At 65.1% G+C, this 21,860-nt stretch overlaps 1 protein-coding gene across 1 annotated transcript in view; it reads left to right on the forward strand.

Annotated features, from left to right (window-relative positions):
* Positions 1 to 21,860, forward strand: part of espl1 (extra spindle pole bodies like 1, separase) — an 85,088-nt gene that overhangs the window by 32,687 nt on the left and 30,541 nt on the right. The gene's annotated exons all lie outside the window — the stretch shown is intronic.

Raw genomic sequence — 21,860 nt, forward strand, 5'->3', positions numbered from 1 at the left:
CTCCCCATACTGTCCCCACTCCCTATCGTGTATAACCCCCTGTCCCTGTCCCCCTCCCCATACTGTCCCCACTCCTTATCGTGTATAACCCCCTGTCCCCTGTCCCCCTCCCCATACTGTCCCCACTCCCTATCGTGTATAACCCCCTGTCCCTGTCCCCCTCCCCATACTGTCCCCACTCCTTATCGTGTATAACCCCCTGTCCCTGTCCCCCACCCCATACTGTCCCCACACCCTATCGTGTATAAAACCCCTGTCCCTGTCCCCCTCCCCATACTGTCCCCACTCCCTATCGTGTATAACCCCCTGTCCCTGTCCCCCTCCCCATACTGTCCCCACTCCCTATCGTGTATAACCCCCTGTCCCTGTCCCTGTCCCCCTCCCCATACTGTCCCCACTCCCTATCGTGTATAACCCCCTGTCCCTGTCCCTGTCCCCCTCCCCATACTGTCCCCACTCCCTATCGTGTATAACCCCCTGTCCCTGTCCCCCTCCCATACTGTCCCCACTCCCTATCGTGTATAACCCCCTGTCCCTGTCCCTGTCCCCCTCCCCATACTGTCCCCACTCCCTATCGTGTATAACCCCCCTGTCCCTGTCCCCCTCCCCATACTGTCCCCACTCCCTATCGTGTATAACCCCCCCGTCCCCCTCCCCATACTGTCCCCACTCCCTATCATGTATAACCCCCTGTCCCTGTCCCCCTCCCCATTCTGTCCCCACTCCCTATCGTGTATAACCCCCTGTCCCCCTCCCCATACTGTCCCCACTCCCTATCGTGTATAACCCCCTGTCCCTGTCCCCCTCCCCATACTGTCCCCACTCCCTATCGTGTATAACCCCCTGTCCCTGTCCCTGTCCCTGTCCCCATACTGTCCCCACTCCCTATCGTGTATAACCCCCTGTCCCTGTCCCCCTCCCCATACTGTCCCCACTCCCTATCGTGTATAACCCCCTGTCCCTGTCCCCCTCCCCATACTGTCCCCACTCCCTATCGTGTATAACCCCCTGTCCCTGTCCCCCTCCCCATACTGTCCCCACTCCCTATCATGTATAACCCCCTGTCCCTGTCCCCCTCCCCATACTGTCCCCACTCCCTATCGTGTATAATGCCCTGTCCCTGTCCCTGTCCCCCTCCCCATACTGTCCCCACTCCCTATCGTGTATAACCCCCTGTCCCTGTCCCTGTCCCCCTCCCCATACTGTCCCCACTCCCCTATCGTGTATAAGCCCCTGTCCCTGTCCCCCTCCCCATACTGTCCCCCACTCCCTATCGTGTATAACCCCCTGTCCCTGTCCCCCTCCCCATACTGTCCCCACTCCCTATCGTGTATAACCCCCTGTCCCCTGTCCCCCTCCCCATACTGTCCCCACTCCCTATCGTGTATAACCCCCTGTCCCCCTCCCCATACTGTCCCCACTCCCTATCGTGTATAACCCCCTGTCCCTGTCCCTGTCCCCCTCCCCATACTGTCCCCACTCCCTATCGTGTATAACCCCCTGTCCCCCTCCCCATACTGTCCCCACTCCCTATCGTGTATAACCCCCTGTCCCTGTCCCCCTCCCCATACTGTCCCCACTCCCTATCGTGTATAATGCCCTGTCCCTGTCCCTGTCCCCCTCCCCATACTGTCCCCACTCCCTATCATGTATAACCCCTGTCCCTGTCCCCCTCCCCATACTGTCCCCACTCCCTATCGTGTATAACCCCCTGTCCCTGTCCCCCTCCCCATACTGTCCCCACTCCCTATCGTGTATAACCCCCTGTCCCTGTCCCCCCTCCCCATACTGTCCCCACTCCCTATCGTGTATAACCCCCTGTCCCCCTCCCCATACTGTCCCCCACTCCCTATCGTGTATAACCCCCTGTCCCTGTCCCCCTCCCCATACTGTCCCCACTCCCTATCGTGTATAACCCCCTGTCCCTGTCCCTGTCCCCCTCCCCATACTGTCCCCACTCCCTATCGTGTATAACCCCCTGTCCCTGTCCCCCTCCCCATACTGTCCCCACTCCCTATCGTGTATAACCCCCTGTCCCTGTCCCCCTCCCCATACTGTCCCCACTCCCTATCGTGTATAATGCCCTGTCCCTGTCCCTGTCCCCCTCCCCATACTGTCCCCACTCCCTATCGTGTATAACCCCCTGTCCCTGTCCCCCTCCCCATACTGTCCCCACTCCCTATCGTGTATAACCCCCTGTCCCCTGTCCCCCTCCCCATACTGTCCCCACTCCCTATCGTGTATAACCCCCTGTCCCTGTCCCCCTCCCCATACTGTCCCCACTCCCTATCGTGTATAACCCCCTGTCCCTGTCCCCCTCCCCATACTGTCCCCACTCCCTATCGTGTATAACCCCCTGTCCCTGTCCCCCTCCCCATACTGTCCCCACTCCCTATCGTGTATAACCCCCTGTCCCTGTCCCCCTCCCCATACTGTCCCCACTCCCTATCGTGTATAACCCCCTGTCCCTGTCCCCCTCCCCATACTGTCCCCACTCCCTATCGTGTATAACCCCCTGTCCCTGTCCCCCTCCCCATACTGTCCCCACTCCCTATCGTGTATAACCCCCTGTCCCTGTCCCTGTCCCCCTCCCCATACTGTCCCCACTCCCTATCGTGTATAACCCCCTGTCCCTGTCCCCCTCCCCATACTGTCCCCACTCCCTATCGTGTATAACCCCCTGTCCCTGTCCCCCTCCCCATACTGTCCCCACTCCCTATCGTGTATAACCCCCTGTCCCCCTCCCCATACTGTCCCCACTCCCTATCGTGTATAACCCCCTGTCCCTGTCCCTGTCCCCCTCCCCATACTGTCCCCACTCCCTATCGTGTATAACCCCCTGTCCCTGTCCCCCTCCCCATACTGTCCCCACTCCCTATCGTGTATAACCCCCTGTCCCTGTCCCCCTCCCCATACTGTCCCCACTCCCTATCGTGTATAACCCCCTGTCCCCCTCCCCATACTGTCCCCACTCCCTATCATGTATAACCCCCTGTCCCTGTCCCCCTCCCCATACTGTCCCCACTCCCTATCGTGTATAACCCCCTGTCCCCTGTCCCTGTCCCCCTCCCCATACTGTCCCCACTCCCTATCGTGTATAACCCCCTGTCCCTGTCCCTGTCCCCCTCCCCATACTGTCCCCACTCCCTATCGTGTATAACCCCCTGTCCCTGTCCCCCTCCCCATACTGTCCCCACTCCCTATCGTGTATAACCCCCTGTCCCTGTCCCTGTCCCCCTCCCCATACTGTCCCCACTCCCTATCGTGTATAACCCCCTGTCCCTGTCCCCCTCCCCATACTGTCCCCACTCCCTATCGTGTATAACCCCCTGTCCCTGTCCCCCTCCCCATACTGTCCCCACTCCCTATCGTGTATAACCCCCTGTCCCTGTCCCCCTCCCCATACTGTCCCCACTCCCTATCGTGTATAACCCCCTGTCCCTGTCCCCCTCCCCATACTGTCCCCACTCCCTATCGTGTATAACCCCCTGTCCCTGTCCCCCTCCCCATACTGTCCCCACTCCCTATCGTGTATAACCCCCTGTCCCTGTCCCCCTCCCCATACTGTCCCCACTCCCTATCGTGTATAACCCCCTGTCCCTGTCCCCCTCCCCATACTGTCCCCACTCCCTATCGTGTATAACCCCCTGTCCCTGTCCCCCTCCCCATACTGTCCCCACTCCCTATCGTGTATAACCCCCTGTCCCTGTCCCCCTCCCCATACTGTCCCCACTCCCTATCGTGTATAACCCCCTGTCCCTGTCCCCCTCCCCATACTGTCCCCACTCCCTATCGTGTATAACCCCCTGTCCCTGTCCCTGTCCCCCTCCCCATTCTGTCCCCACTCCCTATCGTGTATAACCCCCTGTCCCTGTCCCTGTCCCCCTCCCCATACTGTCCCCACTCCCTATCGTGTATAAGCCCCTGTCCCTGTCCCCCTCCCCATACTGTGCCCAGCTCCCTATTCCCACTCTGTGGGGCTTCTTCCCACTAAGTGATTTGTTTATGGGTGCTGGGAATCACTGTCTAGTCCAACACTGAATGGCCTTGTTCAGAGGGCTTTTATCTAACAGTCAAGCACACATTGCTGTTGGTCTGGATTCAGATGTAGGTAAGGGAGGCGTTAGTGAACTGGGTGGGGTTTTACAACAATCAGCAATGTTTTCATGGTCATCGTCAGAGTTTTAAATCCAGATTTTTATTGAATTCAAATTCCACCGTCTGCCATGGCGGGTTTCGAACCCGGGTTCCCAGAGCACACCTCCCTCCAACTCCCTACCGCACTGTGGACTCCTTCCCTCCCTCCAACTCCCTACCGCACTGTGGACTCATTCCCTCCCTCCAACTCCCTACCGCACTGTGGACTCCCTCCCTCCCTCCAACTCCCTACCGCACTGTGGACTCCTTCCCTCCCTCCAACTCCCTACCGCACTGTGGACTCCTTCCCTCCCTCCAACTCCCTACCGCACTGTGGACTCCCTCCCTCCCTCCAACTCCCTACCGCACTGTGGACTCCCTCACTCCCTCCCTCCAGCTCCCTACCGCACTGTGGACTCCCTCCCTCCAACTCCCTACTGCACTGTGGACTCCCTCCCTCCCTCCAGCTCCCTACCGCACTGTGGACTCCTTCCCTCCCTCCCTCCGGCTCCCTACCGCACTGTGGACTCCCTCCCTCCGGCTCCCTACCGCGCTGTGGACTCCCTCCCTCCCTCCCTCCAGCTCCCTACCGCACTGTGGACTCCGTCCCTCCCTCCCTCCAACTCCCTACCGCACTGTGGACTCGCTCCCTCCAACTACGTAGCGCACTGTGGACTCCCTCCCTCCAGCTCCCTACCGCACTGTGGACTCCCTCCCTCCCTCCCTCCAGCTCCCTACCGCACTGTGGACTCCCTCCCTCCCTCCAGCTCCCTACCGCACTGTGGACTCCCTCCCTCCCTGCCTCCAGCTCCCTACTGCACTGTGGACTCCCTCCCTCCCTCCAGCTCCCTACCGCACTGTGGACTCCCTCCCTCCCTCCAGCTCCCTACCGCACTGTGGACTCCCTCCCTCCCTCCAGCTCCCTACCGCACTGTGGACTCCCTCCCTCCCTCCACCTCCCTACCGCACTGTGGACTCCCTCCCTCCCTCCAGCTCCCTACCGCACTGTGGACTCCCTCCCTCCAGCTCCCTACCGCACTGTGGACTCCCTCCCTCCAACTCCCTACCGCACTGTGGACTCCCTCCCTCCCTCCCTCCAACTCCCTACCGCACTGTGGACTCGCTCCCTCCAACTCCCTACCGCACTGTGGACTCCCTCCCTCCCTCCCTCCAGCTCCCTACCGCACTGTGGACTCCCTCCCTCCAGCTCCCTACCGCACTGTGGACTCCCTCCCTCCCTCCAGCTCCCTACCGCACTGTGGACTCCCTCCCTCCCTTCCTCCAGCTCCCTACCGCACTGTGGACTCCCTCCCTCCCTCCCTCCAGCTCCCTACCGCACTGTGGACTCCCTCCCTCCATCTCCCTACCGCACTGTGGACTCACACCCTCCCTCCCTCCAACTCCCTACCGCACTGTGGACTCGCTCCCTCCAACTCCCTACCTCACTGTCGACTCCCTCCCTCCAGCTCCCTACCGCATTGTGGACTCCCTCCCTCCAGCTCCCTACCGCACTGTGGACTCCCTCCCTCCCTCCCTCCAGCTCCCTACTGCACTGTGGACTCCCTCCCTCCAGCTCCCTACCGCACTGTGGACTCCCTCCCTCCAGCTCCCTACCGCACTGTGGACTCCCTCCCTCCAGCTCCCTACCGCACTGTGGACTCCCTCCCTCCAGCTCCCTACCGCACTGTGGACTCCCTCCCTCCAGCTCCCTACCGCACTGTGGACTCCCTCCCTCCAGCTCCCTACCGCACTGTGGACTCCCTCCCTCCCTCCAGCTCCCTACCGCACTGTGGACTCCCTCCCTCCAGCTCCCTACCGCACTGTGGACTCCCTCACTCCCTCACTCCAGCTCCCTACCGCACTGTGGACTCCCTCCCTCCCTCCCTCCAGCTCCCTACCACACTGTGGGCTCCCTCCCTCCCTCCAGCTCCCTACCGCACTGTGGACTCCCTCCCTCCAGCTCCCTACCGCACTGTGGGCTCCCTCCCTCCCTCCAACTCCCTACCGCACTGTGGACTCCCCCCTCTCTCCCTCCCTCCAGCTCCCTACCGCACTGTGGACTCCCTCCCTCCTGCTCCCTACCGCACTGTGGACTCCCTCCCTCCAACTCCCTACCGCACTGTGAACTCCCTCCCTCCCTCCAGCTCCCTACCGCACTGTGGACTCCCTCCCTCCCTCCAGCTCCCTACCGCACTGTGGACTCCCTCCCTCCCTCCCTCCAGCTCCCTACCGCACTGTGGACTCCCTCCCTCCCTCCAGCTCCCTACCTCACTGTGGACTGACTCCCTCCCTCCCTCCCTCCAGCTCCCTACCGCACTGTGCACTCCCTCCCTCCCTCCAGCTCCCTACCGCACTGTGGACTCCCTCCCTCCCTCCCTCCAGCTCCCTACCGCACTGTGTACTCCCTCCCTCCCTCCAGCTCCCTACCGCACTGTGGACTCGCTCCCTCCAACTCCCTTCCGCACTGTGGACTCCCTCCCTCCAGCTCCCTACCGCACTGTGGACTCCCTCCCTCCCTCCCTCCAGCTCCCTACCGCACAGTGGACTCCCTCCCTCCCTCCCTCCAGCTCCCTACCGCACTGTGGACTCCCTCCCTCCCTCCCTCCAGCTCCCTACCGCACAGTGGACTCCCTCCCTCCCTCCCTCCAGCTCCCTACCGCACTGTGTACTCCCTCCCTCCCTCCAGCTCCCTACCGCACTGTGGACTCGCTCCCTCCAACTCCCTTCCGCACTGTGGACTCCCTCCCTCCAACTCCCTACCTCACTGTGGACTCCCTCCCTCCAGCTCCCTACCGCACTGTGGACTCCCTCCCTCCAGCTCCCTTCCGCACGGTGGACTCCATCCCTCCAACTCCCTACCTCACTGTGGACTCCCTCCCTCCAGCTCCCTACCGCACTGTGGACTCCCTCCCTCCAGCTCCCTACCGCACTGTGGACTCCCTCCCTCCAGCTCCCTACCGCACTGTGGACTCCATCCCTCCAACTCCCTACCGCACTGTGGACTCCCTCCCTCCCTCCAGCTCCCTACCGCACTGTGGACTCCCTCCCTCCAGCTCCCTACCACACTGTGGACTCCCTCACTCCCTCCCTCCATCTCCTTACCGCACTGTGGGCTCCCTCCCTCCCTCCAACTCCCTACCGCACTGTGGGCTCCCTCCCGCCCTCCAATTCCCTACCGCACTGTGGACTCCCTCCCTCCAGCTCCCTACCGCACTGTGGACTCCCTCCCTCCCTCCCTCCAGCTCCTTGTCGCACTGTGGACTCCCTCCCTCCCTCCCTCCAGCTCCCTGTCGCACTGTGGACTCCCTCCCTCCCTCCCTCCAGCTCCCTGTCGCACTGTGGACTCCCTCCCTCCCTCCAGCTCCCTACCGCACTGTGGACTCCCTCCATCTCTCCCTCCAGCTCCCTATCGCACTGTGGACTCCCTCCCTCCCTCCCTCCAGCTCCCTACCGCACTGTGGACTCCCTCCCTCCAGCTCCCTACCGCACTGTGGACTCCCTCCCTCTCTCCCTCCAGCTCCCTGTCGCACTGTGCACTCCCTCCCTCCCTCCCTCCAGCTCCCTGTCGCACTGTGCACTCCCTCCCTCCCTCCCTCCAGCTCCCTACCGCACTGTGGACTCCCTCCCTCCCTCCAGCACCCTGTTGCACTGTGGACTCCCTCCCTCCCTCCAGCTCCCTACCGCACTGTGGACTCCCTCCCTTCAGCTCCCTGTCGCACTGTGGACTCCCTCCCTCCAGCTCCCTACCGCACTGTGGACTCCCTCCCTCCAACTCCCTACCGCACTGTGGACTCCCTCCCTCCAACTCCCTACCGCACTGTGGACTCCCTCCCTCCAACTCCCTACCGCACTGTGGACTCCCTCCCTCCAGCTCCGTACCGCACTGTGGACTCCCTCCCTCCAGCTCCCTACCGCACTGTGGACTCCCTCCCTCCAACTCCCTACCGCACTGCGGACTCCCTCCCTCCAACTCCCTACCGCACTGTGGACTCCCTCCCTCCAGCTCCCTACCGCACTGTGGAATCCCTCCCTCCAGCTCCCTACCGCACTGTGGACTCCCTCCCTCCAGCTCCCTACCGCACTGTGGACTCCCTCCCTCCAACTCCCTACCGCACTGTGGACTCCCTCCCTCCCTCCCTCCTGCTCCCTACTGCACTGTGGACCCCCTCCCTCCAGCTCCCTACCGCACTGTGGACCCCCTCCCTCCAGCTCCCTACCACACTGTGGACCCCCTCCCTCCAACTCCCTACCGCACTGTGGACTCCCTCCCTCCCTCCAGCTGCCTGTCGCACTGTGCACTCCCTCCCTCCCTCCAGCTCCCTGTCGCACTGTGCACTCCCTCCCTCCCTCCCTCCAGCTCCCTACCGCACTGTGGACTCCCTCCCTCCCTCCAGCACCCTGTTGCACTGTGGACTCCCTCCCTCCCTCCAGCTCCCTACCGCACTGTGGACTCCCTCCCTTCAGCTCCCTGTCGCACTGTGGACTCCCTCCCTCCAGCTCCCTACCGCACTGTGGACTCCCTCCCTCCAACTCCCTACCGCACTGTGGACTCCCTCCCTCCAACTCCCTACCGCACTGTGGACTCCCTCCCTCCAACTCCCTACCGCACTGTGGACTCCCTCCCTCCAGCTCCGTACCGCACTGTGGACTCCCTCCCTCCAGCTCCCTACCGCACTGCGGACTCCCTCCCTCCAACTCCCTACCGCACTGTGGACTCCCTCCCTCCAGCTCCCTACCGCACTGTGGAATCCCTCCCTCCAGCTCCCTACCGCACTGTGGACTCCCTCCCTCCAGCTCCCTACCGCACTGTGGACTCCCTCCCTCCAACTCCCTACCGCACTGTGGACTCCCTCCCTCCCTCCCTCCTGCTCCCTACTGCACTGTGGACCCCCTCCCTCCAGCTCCCTACCACACTGTGGACCCCCTCCCTCCAACTCCCTACCGCACTGTGGACTCCCTCCCTCCAGCACCCTACCGCACTGTGGACTCCCTCCCTCCCTCCAGCTCCCTACCGCACTGTGGACTCCCTCCCTCCAACTCCCTACAGCACTGTGGACTCCCTCCCTCCCTCCCTCCAACTCCCTACCGCACTGTGGACTCGCTCCCTCCAACTCCCTAACGCACTGTGGACTCCCACCCTCCCTCCCTCCAGCTCCCTACCGCACTGTGGACTCCCTCCCTCCCTCCCTCCAACTCCCTACCGCACTGTGGACTCGCTCCCTCCAACTCCCTAACGCACTGTGGACTCCCACCCTCCCTCCCTCCAGCTCCCTACCGCACTGTGGACTCCCTCCCTCCCTCCAGCTCCCTGTCGCACTGTGCACTCCCTCCCTCCAGCTCCCTACCGCCCTGTGGACTCCCCCTCTCTCCCTCCCTCCAGCTCCCTGTTGCACTGTGCACTCCCTCCCTTCTCCCTCCAGCTCCCTACCGCACCGTGGACTCCCCCTCCCTCCCTCCCTCCCTCCAGCTCCCTACCGCACTGTGGACTCCCTCCCTCCCCCCAGCTCCCTACCGCAATGTGGACTCCCTCCCTCCCTCCCTCCAGCTCCCTACCGCACTGTGGACTCCCTCCCTCCCTCCCTCCAGCTCCCTACCGCACTGTGGACTCCCTCCCTCCCTCCCTCCAGCTCCCTACCGCACTGTGGACTCCCTCCCTTCTCCCTCCAGCTCCCTACCGCACTGTGGACTCGCTCCCTCCAGCTCCCTACCGCACTGTGGACTCCCTCCCTCTCTCCCTCCAGATCCCTACCGCACTGTGGACTCCCTCTCTCCAGCTCCCTACCGCACTGTGGACTCCCTCCCTCCCTCCCTCCAGCTCCCTACCGCACTGTGGACGCCCTCCCTCCAGCTCCCTACCGCACTGTGGACTCCCCCTCCCTCCCTCCCTCCAGCTCCCTACTGCACTGTGGATTCCCTCCCTCCAGCTCCCTACCGCACTGTGGACTCCCTCCCTCCCTCTAGCTCCCTACCGCACTGTGGACTCCCTCCCTCCCTCCAGCTCCCTACCGCACTGTGGACTCCCTCCCTCCCTCCAGCTCCCTACCGCACTGTGGACTCCCTCCCTCCCTCCCTCCCTCCAGCTCCCTACCGCACTGTGGACTCCCTCCCTCCCTCCAGCTCCCTACCGCACTGTGGACTCGCTCCCTCCCTCCAGCTGCCTATCGCACTGTGGACTCCCTCCCTCCCTCCAGCTCCCTACCGCACTGTGGACTCCCTCCCTCCCTCCCTCCAGCTCCCTACCGCACTGTGGACTCCCTCCCTCCCTCCCTCCAGCTCCCTACCGCACTGTGGACTCCCTCCCTCCCTCCAGCTCCCTACCGCACTGTGGACTCCCTCCCTCCCTCCAGCTCCCTTCCGCAATGTGGACTCCCTCCCTCCAGCTCCCTACCGCGCTGTGGACTCCCTCCCTCCCTCCCTCCAGCTCCCTACCGCACTGTGGACTTCCTCCCTCCCTCCAGCTCCCTACCGCACTGTGGACTCCCTCCCTCCCTCCCTCCCTCCAGCTCCCTACCGCACTGTGGACTCCCCTTCCTCCCCCCAGCTCCCTACCGCACTGTGGACTCCCACCCTCCCTCCAGCTCCCTACCGCACTGTGGACTCCCTCCCTCCCTCCCTCCAGCTCCCTGTCGCACTGTGGACTCCCTCCCTCCCTCCCTCCAGCTCCCTGTCGCACTGTGGACTCCCTCCCTCACTCCAGCTCCCTACCGCACTGTGGACTCCCTCCCTCCCTCCAGCTCCCTACCGCACTGTGGACTCCCTCCCTCCCTCCCTCCAGCTCCCTGTCGCACTGTGGACTCCCTCCCTCCCTCCAGCTCCCTGTCGCACTGTGGACTCCCTCCCTCCCTCCAGCTCCCTACCGCACTGTGGACTCCCTCCCTCCCTCCAGCTCCCTACCGCACTGTGGACTCCCTCCCTCCCTCCAGCTCCCTACTGCACTGTGGACTCCCTCCCTCCAGCTCGCTACCGCACTGTGGACTCCCTCCCTCCAGCTCCCTACCGCACTGTGGACTTCCTCCCTCCCTCCAGCTCCCTTCCGCACTGTGGACTCCCTCCCTCCAGCTCCCTACCGTGCTGTGGACTCCCTCCCTCCCTCCCTCCAGCTCCCTACCGCACTGTGGACTTCCTCCCTCCCTCCAGCTCCCTACCGCACTGTGGACTCCCTCCCTCTCTCCCTCCCTCCCTCCCTCCAGCTCCCTGTCGCACTGTGGACTCCCTCCCTCCCTCCAGCTCCCTGTCGCACTGTGGACTCCCTCCCTCCCTCCAGCTCCCTACCGCACTGTGGACTCCCTCCCTCCCTCCAGCTCCCTACCGCACTGTGGACTCCCTCCCTCCCTCCAGCTCCCTACCGCACTGTGGACTCCCTCCCTCCCTCCAGCACCCTGTCGCACTGTGGACTCCCTCCCTCCCTCCAGCACCCTGTTGCACTGTGGACTCCCTCCCTCCCTCCAGCTCCCTACCGCACTGTGGACTCCCTCTCTCCCTCCAGCTCCCTCCCGCACTGTGGACTCCCTCCCTCCAGCTCCCTGTCGCACTGTGGTCTCCCTCCCTCCCTCCAGCTCCCTACCGCACTGTGGACTCCCTCCCTCCCTCCAGCACCCTGTTGCACTGTGGACTCCCTCCCTCCCTCCAGCACCCTGTTGCACTGTGGACTCCCTCCCTCCCTCCAGCTCCCTACCGCACTTTGGACTCCCTCCCTTCAGCTCCCTGTCGCACTGTGGACTCCCTCCCTCCAGCTCCCTACCGCACTGTGCACTCCCTCCCTCCCTCCCTCCAGCTCCCTACCTCACTGTGGACTCCCTCGCTCCCTCCCTCCAGCTCCCTACCTCACTGTGGACTCCCTCCCTCCAGCTCCCTGTCGCACTGTGGACTCCCTCCCTCCAGCTCCCTACCGCACTGTGCACTCCCTCCCTCCCTCCCTCCAGCTCCCTACCGCACTGTGGACTCCCTCCCTCCCTCTAGCTCCCTACCGCACTGTGGGCTCCCTCCCTCCCTCCAGCTCCCTACCGCACTGTGAACTCCCTCCCTCCAGCTCCCTACTGCACTGTGGACTCCCTCCCTCCCTCCAGCACCCTACTGCACTGTGGACTCCCTCCCTCCCTCCAGCTCCCTACCGCACAGTGGACTCCCTGCCTCCCTCCCTCCAGCTCCCTACCGCACTGTGGACTCCCCCTCTCTCCCTCCCTCCAGCTCCCTATCGCACTGTGGACTCCCTCCCTCTCACCCTCCAGCTCCCTACCGCACTGTGGACTCCCTCCCTCCCTCCAGCTCCCTGTCGCACTGTGGACTCCCTCCCTCCCTCCAGCTCCCTACCGCACTGTGGACTCCCTCCCTCTCTCCCTCCAGCTCCCTACCGCACTGTGGACTCCCTCCCTCCCTCTAGCTCCCTACCGCACTGTGGGCTCCCTCCCTCCCTCCAGCTCCCTACCGCACTGTGAACTCCCTCCCTCCAGCTCCCTACCGCACTGTGGACTCCCTCCCTCCCTCCAGCACCCTACTGCACTGTGGACTCCCTCCCTCCCTCCAGCTCCCTACCGCACTGTGGACTCCCTCCCTCCCTCCAGCTCCCTACCGCACTGTGGACTCCCTGCCTCCCTCCCTCCAGCTCCCTACCGCACTGTGGACTCCCTGCCTCCCTCCCTCCAGCTCCCTACCGCACTGTGGACTCCCCCTCTCTCCCTCCCTCCAGCTCCCTACCGCACTGTGGACTCCCTCCCTCTCACCCTCCAGCTCCCTACCGCACTGTGGACTCCCTCCCTCCCTCCAGCTCCCTATCGCACTGTGGACTCCCTCCCTCCCTCCAGCTCCCTATCGCACTGTGGACTCCCTCCCTCTCACCCTCCAGCTCCCTACCGCACTGTGGAGTCCCTCCCTCCCTCCAGCTCCCTATCGCACTGTGGACTCCCTCCATCCCTCCAGCTCCCTACCGCACTGTGGACTCCCTCCCTCTCTCCCTCCAGCTCCCTACCGCACTGTGGACTCCCTCCCTCCAGCTCCCTACCGCACTGTGGACTCCCTCCCTCCCTCCCGCACCCTACCGCACTGTGGACTCCCTCCCTCCCTCCAGCTCCCTACCGCACTGTGGACTCTCTCCCTCCCTCCAGCTCCCTACCGCACTGTGGACTCGCTCCCTCCCTCCAGCTGCCTGTCACACTGTGGACTCCCTCCCTCCCTCCAGCTGCCTGTCACACTGTGGACTCCCTCCATCCCTCCAGCTCCCTACCGCACTGTGGACTCCCTCCCTCCCTCCCTCCAGCTCCCTACCGCACTGTGAACTCCCTCCCTCCAGCTGCCTGTCACACTGTGGACTCCCTCCATCCCTCCAGCTCCCTACCGCACTGTGGGCTCCCTCCCTCCCTCCAGCTCCCTACCGCACTGTGAACTCCCTCCCTCCAGCTCCCTACCGCACTGTGGACTCCCTCCCTCCCTCCAGCACCCTACCGCACTGTGGACTCCCTCCCTCCCTGCAGCACCCTACTGCACTGTGGACTCCCTCCCTCCCTCCAGCTCCCTACCGCACTGTGGACTCCCTACCTCCCTCCAGCTCCCTACCGCACTGTGGACTCCCTGCCTCCCTCCCTCCAGCTCCCTACCGCACTGTGGACTCCCTGCCTCCCTCCCTCCAGCTCCCTACCGCATTGTGGACTCCCCCTCTCTCCCTCACTCCAGCTCCCTACCGCACTGTGGAGTCCCTCCCTCCCTCCAGCTCCCTATCGCACTGTGGACTCCCTCCCTCTCACCCTCCAGCTCCCTACCGCACTGTGGACTCCCTCCCTCCCTCCAGCTCCCTGTCGCACTGTGGACTCCCTCCCTCCCTCCAGCTCCCTACCGCACTGTGGACTCCCTCCCTCCAGCTCCCTACCGCACTGTGGACTCCCTCCCTCCCTCCCGCACCCTACCGCACTGTGGACTCCCTCCCTCCCTCCAGCTCCCTACCGCACTGTGGACTCTCTCCCTCCCTCCAGCTCCCTACCGCACTGTGGACTCCCTCCCTCCCTCCAGCTCCCTACCGCACTGTGGACTCTCTCCCTCCCTCCAGCTCCCTTCCGCACTGTGGACTCGCTCCCTCCCTCCAGCTGCCTTTCACACTGTGGACTCGCTCCCTCCCTCCAGCTGCCTTTCACACTGTGGACTCCCTCCCTCCCTCCAGCTGCCTGTCACACTGTGGACTATCTCCCTCCCTCCCTCCAGCTCCCTACCGCACTGTGGACTATCTCCCTCCCTCCCTCCAGCTCCCTACCGCACTGTGTACTCCCTCCCTCCCTCCAGCTCCCTACCGCACTGTGGTCTCCCTCCCTCCTCCCTCCAGCTCCCTACCGCACTGTGGGCTCCCTCCCTCCCTCCAGCTCCCTACCGCACTGTGGACTCCCTCCCTCCAGCTCCCTACCGCGCTGTGGACTCCCTCCCTCTCTCCCTCCAGCTCCCTACCGCACTGTGGACTCCCTCCCTCCCTCCCTCCAGCTACCTACCGCACTGTGGACTCCCTCCCTCCCTCCAGCTCCCTACCGCACTGTGGACTCCCTCCCTCCCTCCCTCCAGCTACCTACCGCACTGTGGACTCCCTCTCTCCCTCCAGCTCCCTGTCGCACTGTGCACTCCCTCCCTCCCTCCCTCCAGCTACCTACCGCACTGTGGACTCCCTCCCTCCCTCCAGCTCCCTACCGCACTGTGGACTTCCTCCCTCCCTCCCTCCCTCCAGCTCCCTACCGCACTGTGGACTCCCCTCCCTCCCCCCAGCTCCCTACCGCACTGTGGACTCCCTCCCTCCCTCCAGCTCCCTACCGCACTGTGGACTCCCCTCCATCCCTCCAGCTCCCTGTCGCACTGTGGACTCCCTCCCTCCCTCCAGCTCCCTACCGCACTGTGGACTCCCTCCCTCCCTCCCTCCAGCTCCCTACCGCACTGTGGACTCCCCTTCCCTCCCTCCCTCCCTCCCTCCAGCACCCTACCGCACTGTGGACTCCCTCCCTCCCTCTAGCTCCCTACCGCACTGTGAACTCCCTCCCTCCAGCTCCCTACCGCACTGTGGACTCCCTCCCTCCCTCCAGCTCCCTACCGCACTGTGGACTCCCTCCCTCCCTCCAGCTCCCTACCGCACTGTGGGCTCGCTGCCACCCTCCCTCCAGCTCCCTACCGCACTGTGTACTGCCTCCCTCCCTCCAGCTCCCTACCGCACTGTGGACTCCCTCCCTCCCTCTCTCCATCTCCCTACCGCACTGTGTACTCCCCCTCTCTCCCTCTCTCCAGCTCCCTATCGCACTGTGGACTCCCTCCCTCTCATCCTCCAGCTCCCTACCGCACTGTGGACTCCCTCCCTCCCTCCAGCTCCCTGTCGCACTGTGGACTCCCTCCCTCCCTCCAGCTCCCTACCGCACTGTGGACTCCCTCCCTCTCTCCCTGCAGCTCCCTACCGCACTGTGGACTTCCTCCCTCCCGCCCTCCCTCCAGGTCCCTACCGCACTGTGGACTTCCTCCCTCCCTCCCTCCCTCCAGCTCCCTACCGCACTGTGGACTCCCCTCCCTCCCCCCAGCTCCCTACCGCACTGTGGACTCCCTCCCTCCCTCCAGCTCCCTACCGCACTGTGGACTCCCTCCCTCCCTCCATCTCCCTACCGCACTGTGGACTCCCTCCCTCCCTCCATCTCCCTACTGCACTGTGGACTCCCTCCCTCCAGCTCCCTACCGCGCTGTGGACTCCCTCCCTCTCTCCCTCCAGCTCCCTGTCTCACTGTGCACTCCTTCTCTCCCTCCCTCCCGCTCCCTACCGCACTGTGGACTCCCTCCCTCCCTCCAGCTGCCTGTCGCACTGTGGACTCCCTCCCTCCCTCCAGCTGCCTGTCGCACTGTGGACTCCCTCCCTCTCTCCAGCTCCCTACCGCACTGTGGACTCCCTCCCTCCAGCTCCCTACCGCGCTGTGGTCTCCCTCCCTCCAGCTTCCTACCGCGCTGTGGACTCCCTCGATCTCTCCCTCCAGCTCCCTGTTGCACTGTGCACTCCCTCCCTCCCTCCCTCCAGCTCCCTACCGCACTGTGCACTCCCTCCCTCCCTCCCTCCAGCTCCCTACCGCACTGTGGAGTCCCTCCCTCCCTCCCTCCAGCTCCCTAGCGCACTGTGGACTCCCTCCCTCCCTCCAGCTCCCTACCGCACTGTGGACTCCCTCCCTCCCTCCCCCCCCCAGCTCCCTACCGCACTGTGGACTCCCTCCCTCCCTCCCCCCAGCTCCCTAACGCACTGTGGACTCCCTCCCTCCCCCCAGCTCCCTACCGCACTGTGGACTCCCTCCCTCCCTCCCTCCAGCTCCCTACCGCACTGTGGACTCCCTCCCTCCCTCCCTCCAGCTCCCTACCGCACTGTGGACTCCCTCCCTCCCTCCCTCCAGCTCCCTACCGCACTGTGGACTCCCCTTCCCTCCCTCCCTCCCTCCAGCACCCTACCGCACTGTGGACTCCCTCCCTCCCTCCAGATCCCTACCGCACTGTGGGCTCCCTCCCTACCTCCAGCTCCCTACCGCACTGTGAACTCCCTCCCTCCAGCTCCCTACCGCACTGTGGACTCCCTCCCTCCCTCCAGCTCCCTACCGCACTGTGGACTCCCTCACTCCCTCCCTCCAGCTCCCTATCGCACTGTGGTCTCCCTCCCTCCCTCCCTCCAGCTCCCTACCGCACTGTGGACTCGCTCCCTCCCTCCAGCTGCCTGTCACACTGTGGACTCCCTCCCTCCCTCCAGCTCCCTTCCGCACTGTGGACTCCCTCCCTCCCTCCCTCCAGCTCCCTACCGCACTGTGGACTCCCTCCCGCCCTCCAGCTCCCTACCACACTGTGGACTCCCTCCCTCCCTCCCTCCAGCTCCCTACCGCACTGTGGACTCCCTCCCTCCCTCCAGCTCCCTACCGCACTGTGGACTCCCTCCCTCCCTGCCTCCAGCTCCCTACTGCACTGTGGACTCCCTCCCTCCCTCCAGCTCCCTACCGCACTGTGGACTCCCTCCCTCCCTCCAGCTCCCTACCGCTCTGTGGACTCCCTCCCTCCAGCTCCCTACCGCACTGTGGACTCCCTCCCTCCCTCCAGCTCCCTACCGCGCTTGGACTCCCTCCCCTCTCCCTCCAGCTCCCTGTCGCACTGTGCACTCCCTCTCTCCCTCCCTCCAGCTCCCTATCGCACTGTGGACTCCCTCCCTCCCTCCAGCTCCCTACCGCACTGTGGACTCCCTCCCTCCCTCCAGCTCCCTACCGCACTGTGGACTCCCTCCCTCCCTCCAGCTCCCTACCGCTCTGTGCACTCCCTCCCTCCAGCTCCCTACCGCGCTGTGGACTCCCTCCCTCCCTCCAGCTCCTACCGCACTGTGGACTCCCTCCCTCCCTCCAGCTCCCTACCGCACTGTGGACTCCCTCCCTCCCTCCCTCCAGCTCCCTACCGCACCGTGGACTCCCTCCCTCCCTCCAGCTCCCTACCGCACTGTGGACTCCCTCCCTCCCTCCCTCCCTCCAGCTCCCTACCGCACTGTGGACTCCCTCCCTCCCTCCAGCTCCCTACCGCTCTGTGGACTCCCTCCCTCCAGCTCCCTACCGCGCTGTGGACTCCCTCCCTCTCTCCCTCCCTCCAGCTCCCTACCGCACTGTGGACTCCCTCCCTCCCTCCCTCCCTCCAGCTCCCTACCGCACTGTGGACTCCCTCCCTCCCTCCAGCTCCCTACCGCACTGTGGACTCCCTCCCTCCCTCCAGCTCCCTACCGCACTGTGGGCTCGCTGCCTCCCTCCCTCCAGCTCCCTACCGCACTGTGTACTGCCTCCCTCCCTCCAGCTCGCTACCGCACTGTGGACTCCCCCTTTCTCCCTCCCTCCAGCTCCCTACCGCACTGTGTACTGCCTCCCTCCCTCCAGCTCCCTACCGCACTGTGGACTCCCCCTCTCTCCCTCTCTCCAGCTCCCTATCGCACTGTGGACTCCCTCCCTCTCACCCTCCAGCTCCCTACCGCACTGTGGACTCCCTCCCTCCCTCCAGCTCCCTACCGCACTGTGGACTCCCTCCCTCCCTCCCTCCAGCTCCCTACTGCACTGTGGACTCCCTCCCTCCCTCCAGCTCCCTTCCGCACTGTGGACTCGCTCCCTCCCTCCAGCTGCCTGTCGCACTGTGGACTCCCTCCCTCTCTCCAGCTCCCTACCGCACTGTGGACTCCCTCCCTCCAGCTCCCTACCGCGCTGTGGGCTCGCTGCCTCCCTCCCTCCAGCTCCCTACCGCACTGTGGACTCCCTCCCTCCCTCCAGCTCCCTACCGCACTGTGGACTCCCCCTCTCTCCCTCCCTCCAGCTCCCTACCGCACTGTGGAGTCCCTCCCTCCCTCCAGCTCCCTATCGCACTGTGGACTCCCTCCCTCCCTCCAGCTCCCTGTCGCACTGTGGACTCCCTCCCTCCCTCCAGCTCCCTACCGCACTGTGGACTCCCTCCCTCTCTCCTCCAGCTCCCTACCGCACTGTGGACTCCCTCCCTCCAGCTCCCTACCGCACTGTGGACTCCCTCCCTCCCTCCCTCCAGCTCCCTACCGCACTGTGGACTCGCTCCCTCCCTCCAGCTGCCTGTCACACTGTGGACTCCCTCCCTCCCTCCAGCTCCCTGCTGCACTGTGGACTCCCTCCCTCCCTCCCTCCAGCTCCCTACCGCTCTGTGGACTCCCTCCCTCCAGCTCCCTACCGCACTGTGGACTCCCTCCCTCCCTCCAGCTCCCTACCGCTCTGTGGACTCCCTCCCCCCAGCTCCCTACCGCGCTGTGGACTCCCTCCCTCTCTCCCTCCAGCTCCCTGTCGCACTGTGCACTCCCTCTCTCCCTCCCTCCAGCTCCCTACCGCACTGTGGACTCCCTCCCCTCCCTCCAGCTCCCTACCGCACTGCGGACTCCCTCCCTCCCTCCCTCCCTCCAGCTCCCTACCGCACTGTTGACTCCCTCCCTCCCTCCAGCTCCCTACCGCACTGTGGACTCCCTCCCTCCCTCCCTCCAGCTCCCTACCGCACCGTGGACTCCCTCCCTCCCTCCAGCTCCCTACCGCTCTGTGGACTCCCTCCCTCCAGCTCCCTACCGCGCTGTGGACTCCCTCCCTCTCTCCCTCCAGCTCCCTGTCGCACTGTGCACTCCCTCTCTCCCTCCCTCCAGCTCCCTACCGCACTGCGGACTCCCTCCCTCCCTCCCTCCCTCCAGCTCCCTACCGCACTGTGGACTCCCTCCCTCCCTCCAGCTCCCTACCGCACTGTGGACTCCCTCCCTCCCTCCAGCTCCCTACCGCACTGTGGACTCCCTCCCTCCCTCCAGCTCCCTACCGCACTGTGGGCTCGCTGCCTCCCTCCCTCCAGCTCCCTACCGCACTGTGTACTGCCTCCCTCCCTCCAGCTCCCTACCGCACTGTGGACTCCCTCCCTCCCTCCAGCTCCCTACCGCACTGTGTACTGCCTCCCTCCCTCCAGCTCCCTACCGCACTGTGGACTCCCCCTTTCTCCCTCTCTCCAGCTCCCTATCGCACTGTGGACTCCCTCCCTCTCACCCTCTCTCCAGCTCCCTACCGCACTGTGGACTCCCTCCCTCTCACCCTCTCTCCAGCTCCCTACCGCACTGTGGACTCCCTCCCTCCCTCCAGCTCCCTGTCGCACTGTGGACTCCCTCCCTCCCTCCAGCTCCCTTCCGCACTGTGGACTCGCTCCCTCCCTCCAGCTGCCTGTCACACTGTGGACTCCCTCCCTCCCTCCAGCTCCCTACCGCACTGTGGACTCCCTCCCTCCCTCCCTCCAGCTCCCTACTGCACTGTGGACTCCCTCCCTCCCTCCAGCTCCCTGTCGCACTGTGGACTCCCTCCCTCCCTCCAGCTCCCTACCGCACTGTGGACTCCCTCCCTCCAGCTCCCTGTCGCACTGTGGACTCCCTCCCTCCCTCCAGCTCCCTACTGCACTGTGGACTCGCTCCCTCCCTCCAGCTCCCTACCGCACTGTGGACTCCCTCCCTCCCTCCCTCCAACTCCCTACCGCACTGTGGACTCGCTCCCTCCAACTCCCTAACGCACTGTGGACTCCCACCCTCCCTCCCTCCAGCTTCCTACCGCGCTGTGGACTCCCTCGATCTCTCCCTCCAGCTCCCTGTTGCACTGTGCACTCCCTCCCTCCCTCCCTCCAGCTCCCTACCGCACTGTGCACTCCCTCCCTCCCTCCCTCCAGCTCCCTACCGCACTGTGGAGTCCCTCCCTCCCTCCCTCCATCTCCCTAGCGCACTGTGGACTCCCACCCTCCCCCCAGCTCCCTACCGCACTGTGGACTCCCTCCCTCCCTCCCCCCAGCTCCCTACCGCACTGTGGACTCCCTCCCTCCCTCCCCCCAGCTCCCTACCGCACTGTGGACTCCCTCCCTCCCCCCAGCTCCCTACCGCACTGTGGACTCCCTCCCTCCCTCCCTCCAGCTCCCTACCGCACTGTGGACTCCCTCCCTCCCTCCCTCCAGCTCCCTACCGCACTGTGGACTCCCTCCCTCCCTCCCTCCAGCTCCCTACCGCACTGTGGACTCCCCTTCCCTCCCTCCCTCCCTCCAGCACCCTACCGCACTGTGGACTCCCTCCCTCCCTCTAGATCCCTACCGCACTGTGGGCTCCCTCCCTACCTCCAGCTCCCTACCGCACTGTGAACTTCCTCCCTCCAGCTCCCTACCGCACTGTGGACTCCCTCCCTCCCTCCAGCTCCCTACCGCACTGTGGACTCGCTGCCTCCCTCCCTCCAGCTCCCTGTCTCACTGTGGACTCCCTCCCTCCCTCCAGCTCCGTACCGCACTGTGGACTCCCTCCCTCCCTCCCTCCAGCTCCCTACCGCACTGTGGACTCCCTCCCTCCCTCCAACTCCCTACCGCACTGTGGACTCCCTCCCTCCCTCCAGCTCCCTACCGCACTGTGGACTCCCTCCCTCCAGCTCCCTACCGCACTGTGGACTCCCTCCCTCCAACTCCCTACCGCACTATGGACTCCCTCCCTCCCTCCAGCTCCCTACCGCACTGTGGACTCCCTCCCTCCAGCTCCCTACCGCACTGTGGACTCCCTCACTCCCTCCCTCCATCTCCTTACCGCACTGTGGGCTCCGTCCCTCCCTCCAATTCCCTACCGCACTGTGGACTCCGTCCCTCCAGCTCCCTACTGCACTGTGGACTCCCTCCCTCCCTCCCTCCAGCTCCCTATCGCACTGTGGACTCCCTCCCTCCCTCCCTCCAGCTCCCGACCGCACTGTGGACTCGCTCCCTCCCTCCAGCTGCCTGTCACACTGTGGACTCCCTCCCTCCCTCCAGTTCCCTTCCGCACTGTGGACTCCCTCCCTCCCTCCAGCTGCCTGTCACACTGTGGACTCCCTCCCTCCCTCCAGCTCCCTACCGCACTGTGGACTCCCTCCCTCCCTCCCTCCAGCTCCCTACCGCACTGTGGACTCCCTCCCGCCCTCCAGCTCCCTACCACACTGTGGACTCCCTCCCTCCCTCCCTCCAGCTCCCTACCGCACTGTGGACTCCCTCCCTCCCTCCAGCTCCCTACCGCACTGTGGACTCCCTCCCTCCCTCCAGCTCCCTACCGCACTGTGGACTCCCTCCCTCCCTCCAGCTCCCTACCGCACTGTGGACTCCCTCCCTCCCTGCCTCCAGCTCCCTACTGCACTGTGGACTCCCTCCCTCCCTCCAGCTCCCTACCGCTCTGTGGACTCCCTCCCTCCAGCTCCCTACCG

Source organism: Carcharodon carcharias, assembly GCF_017639515.1.
Source record: "Carcharodon carcharias isolate sCarCar2 chromosome X unlocalized genomic scaffold, sCarCar2.pri SUPER_X_unloc_6, whole genome shotgun sequence".
NCBI classification, from domain to species: Eukaryota; Metazoa; Chordata; class Chondrichthyes; order Lamniformes; family Lamnidae; genus Carcharodon; species Carcharodon carcharias.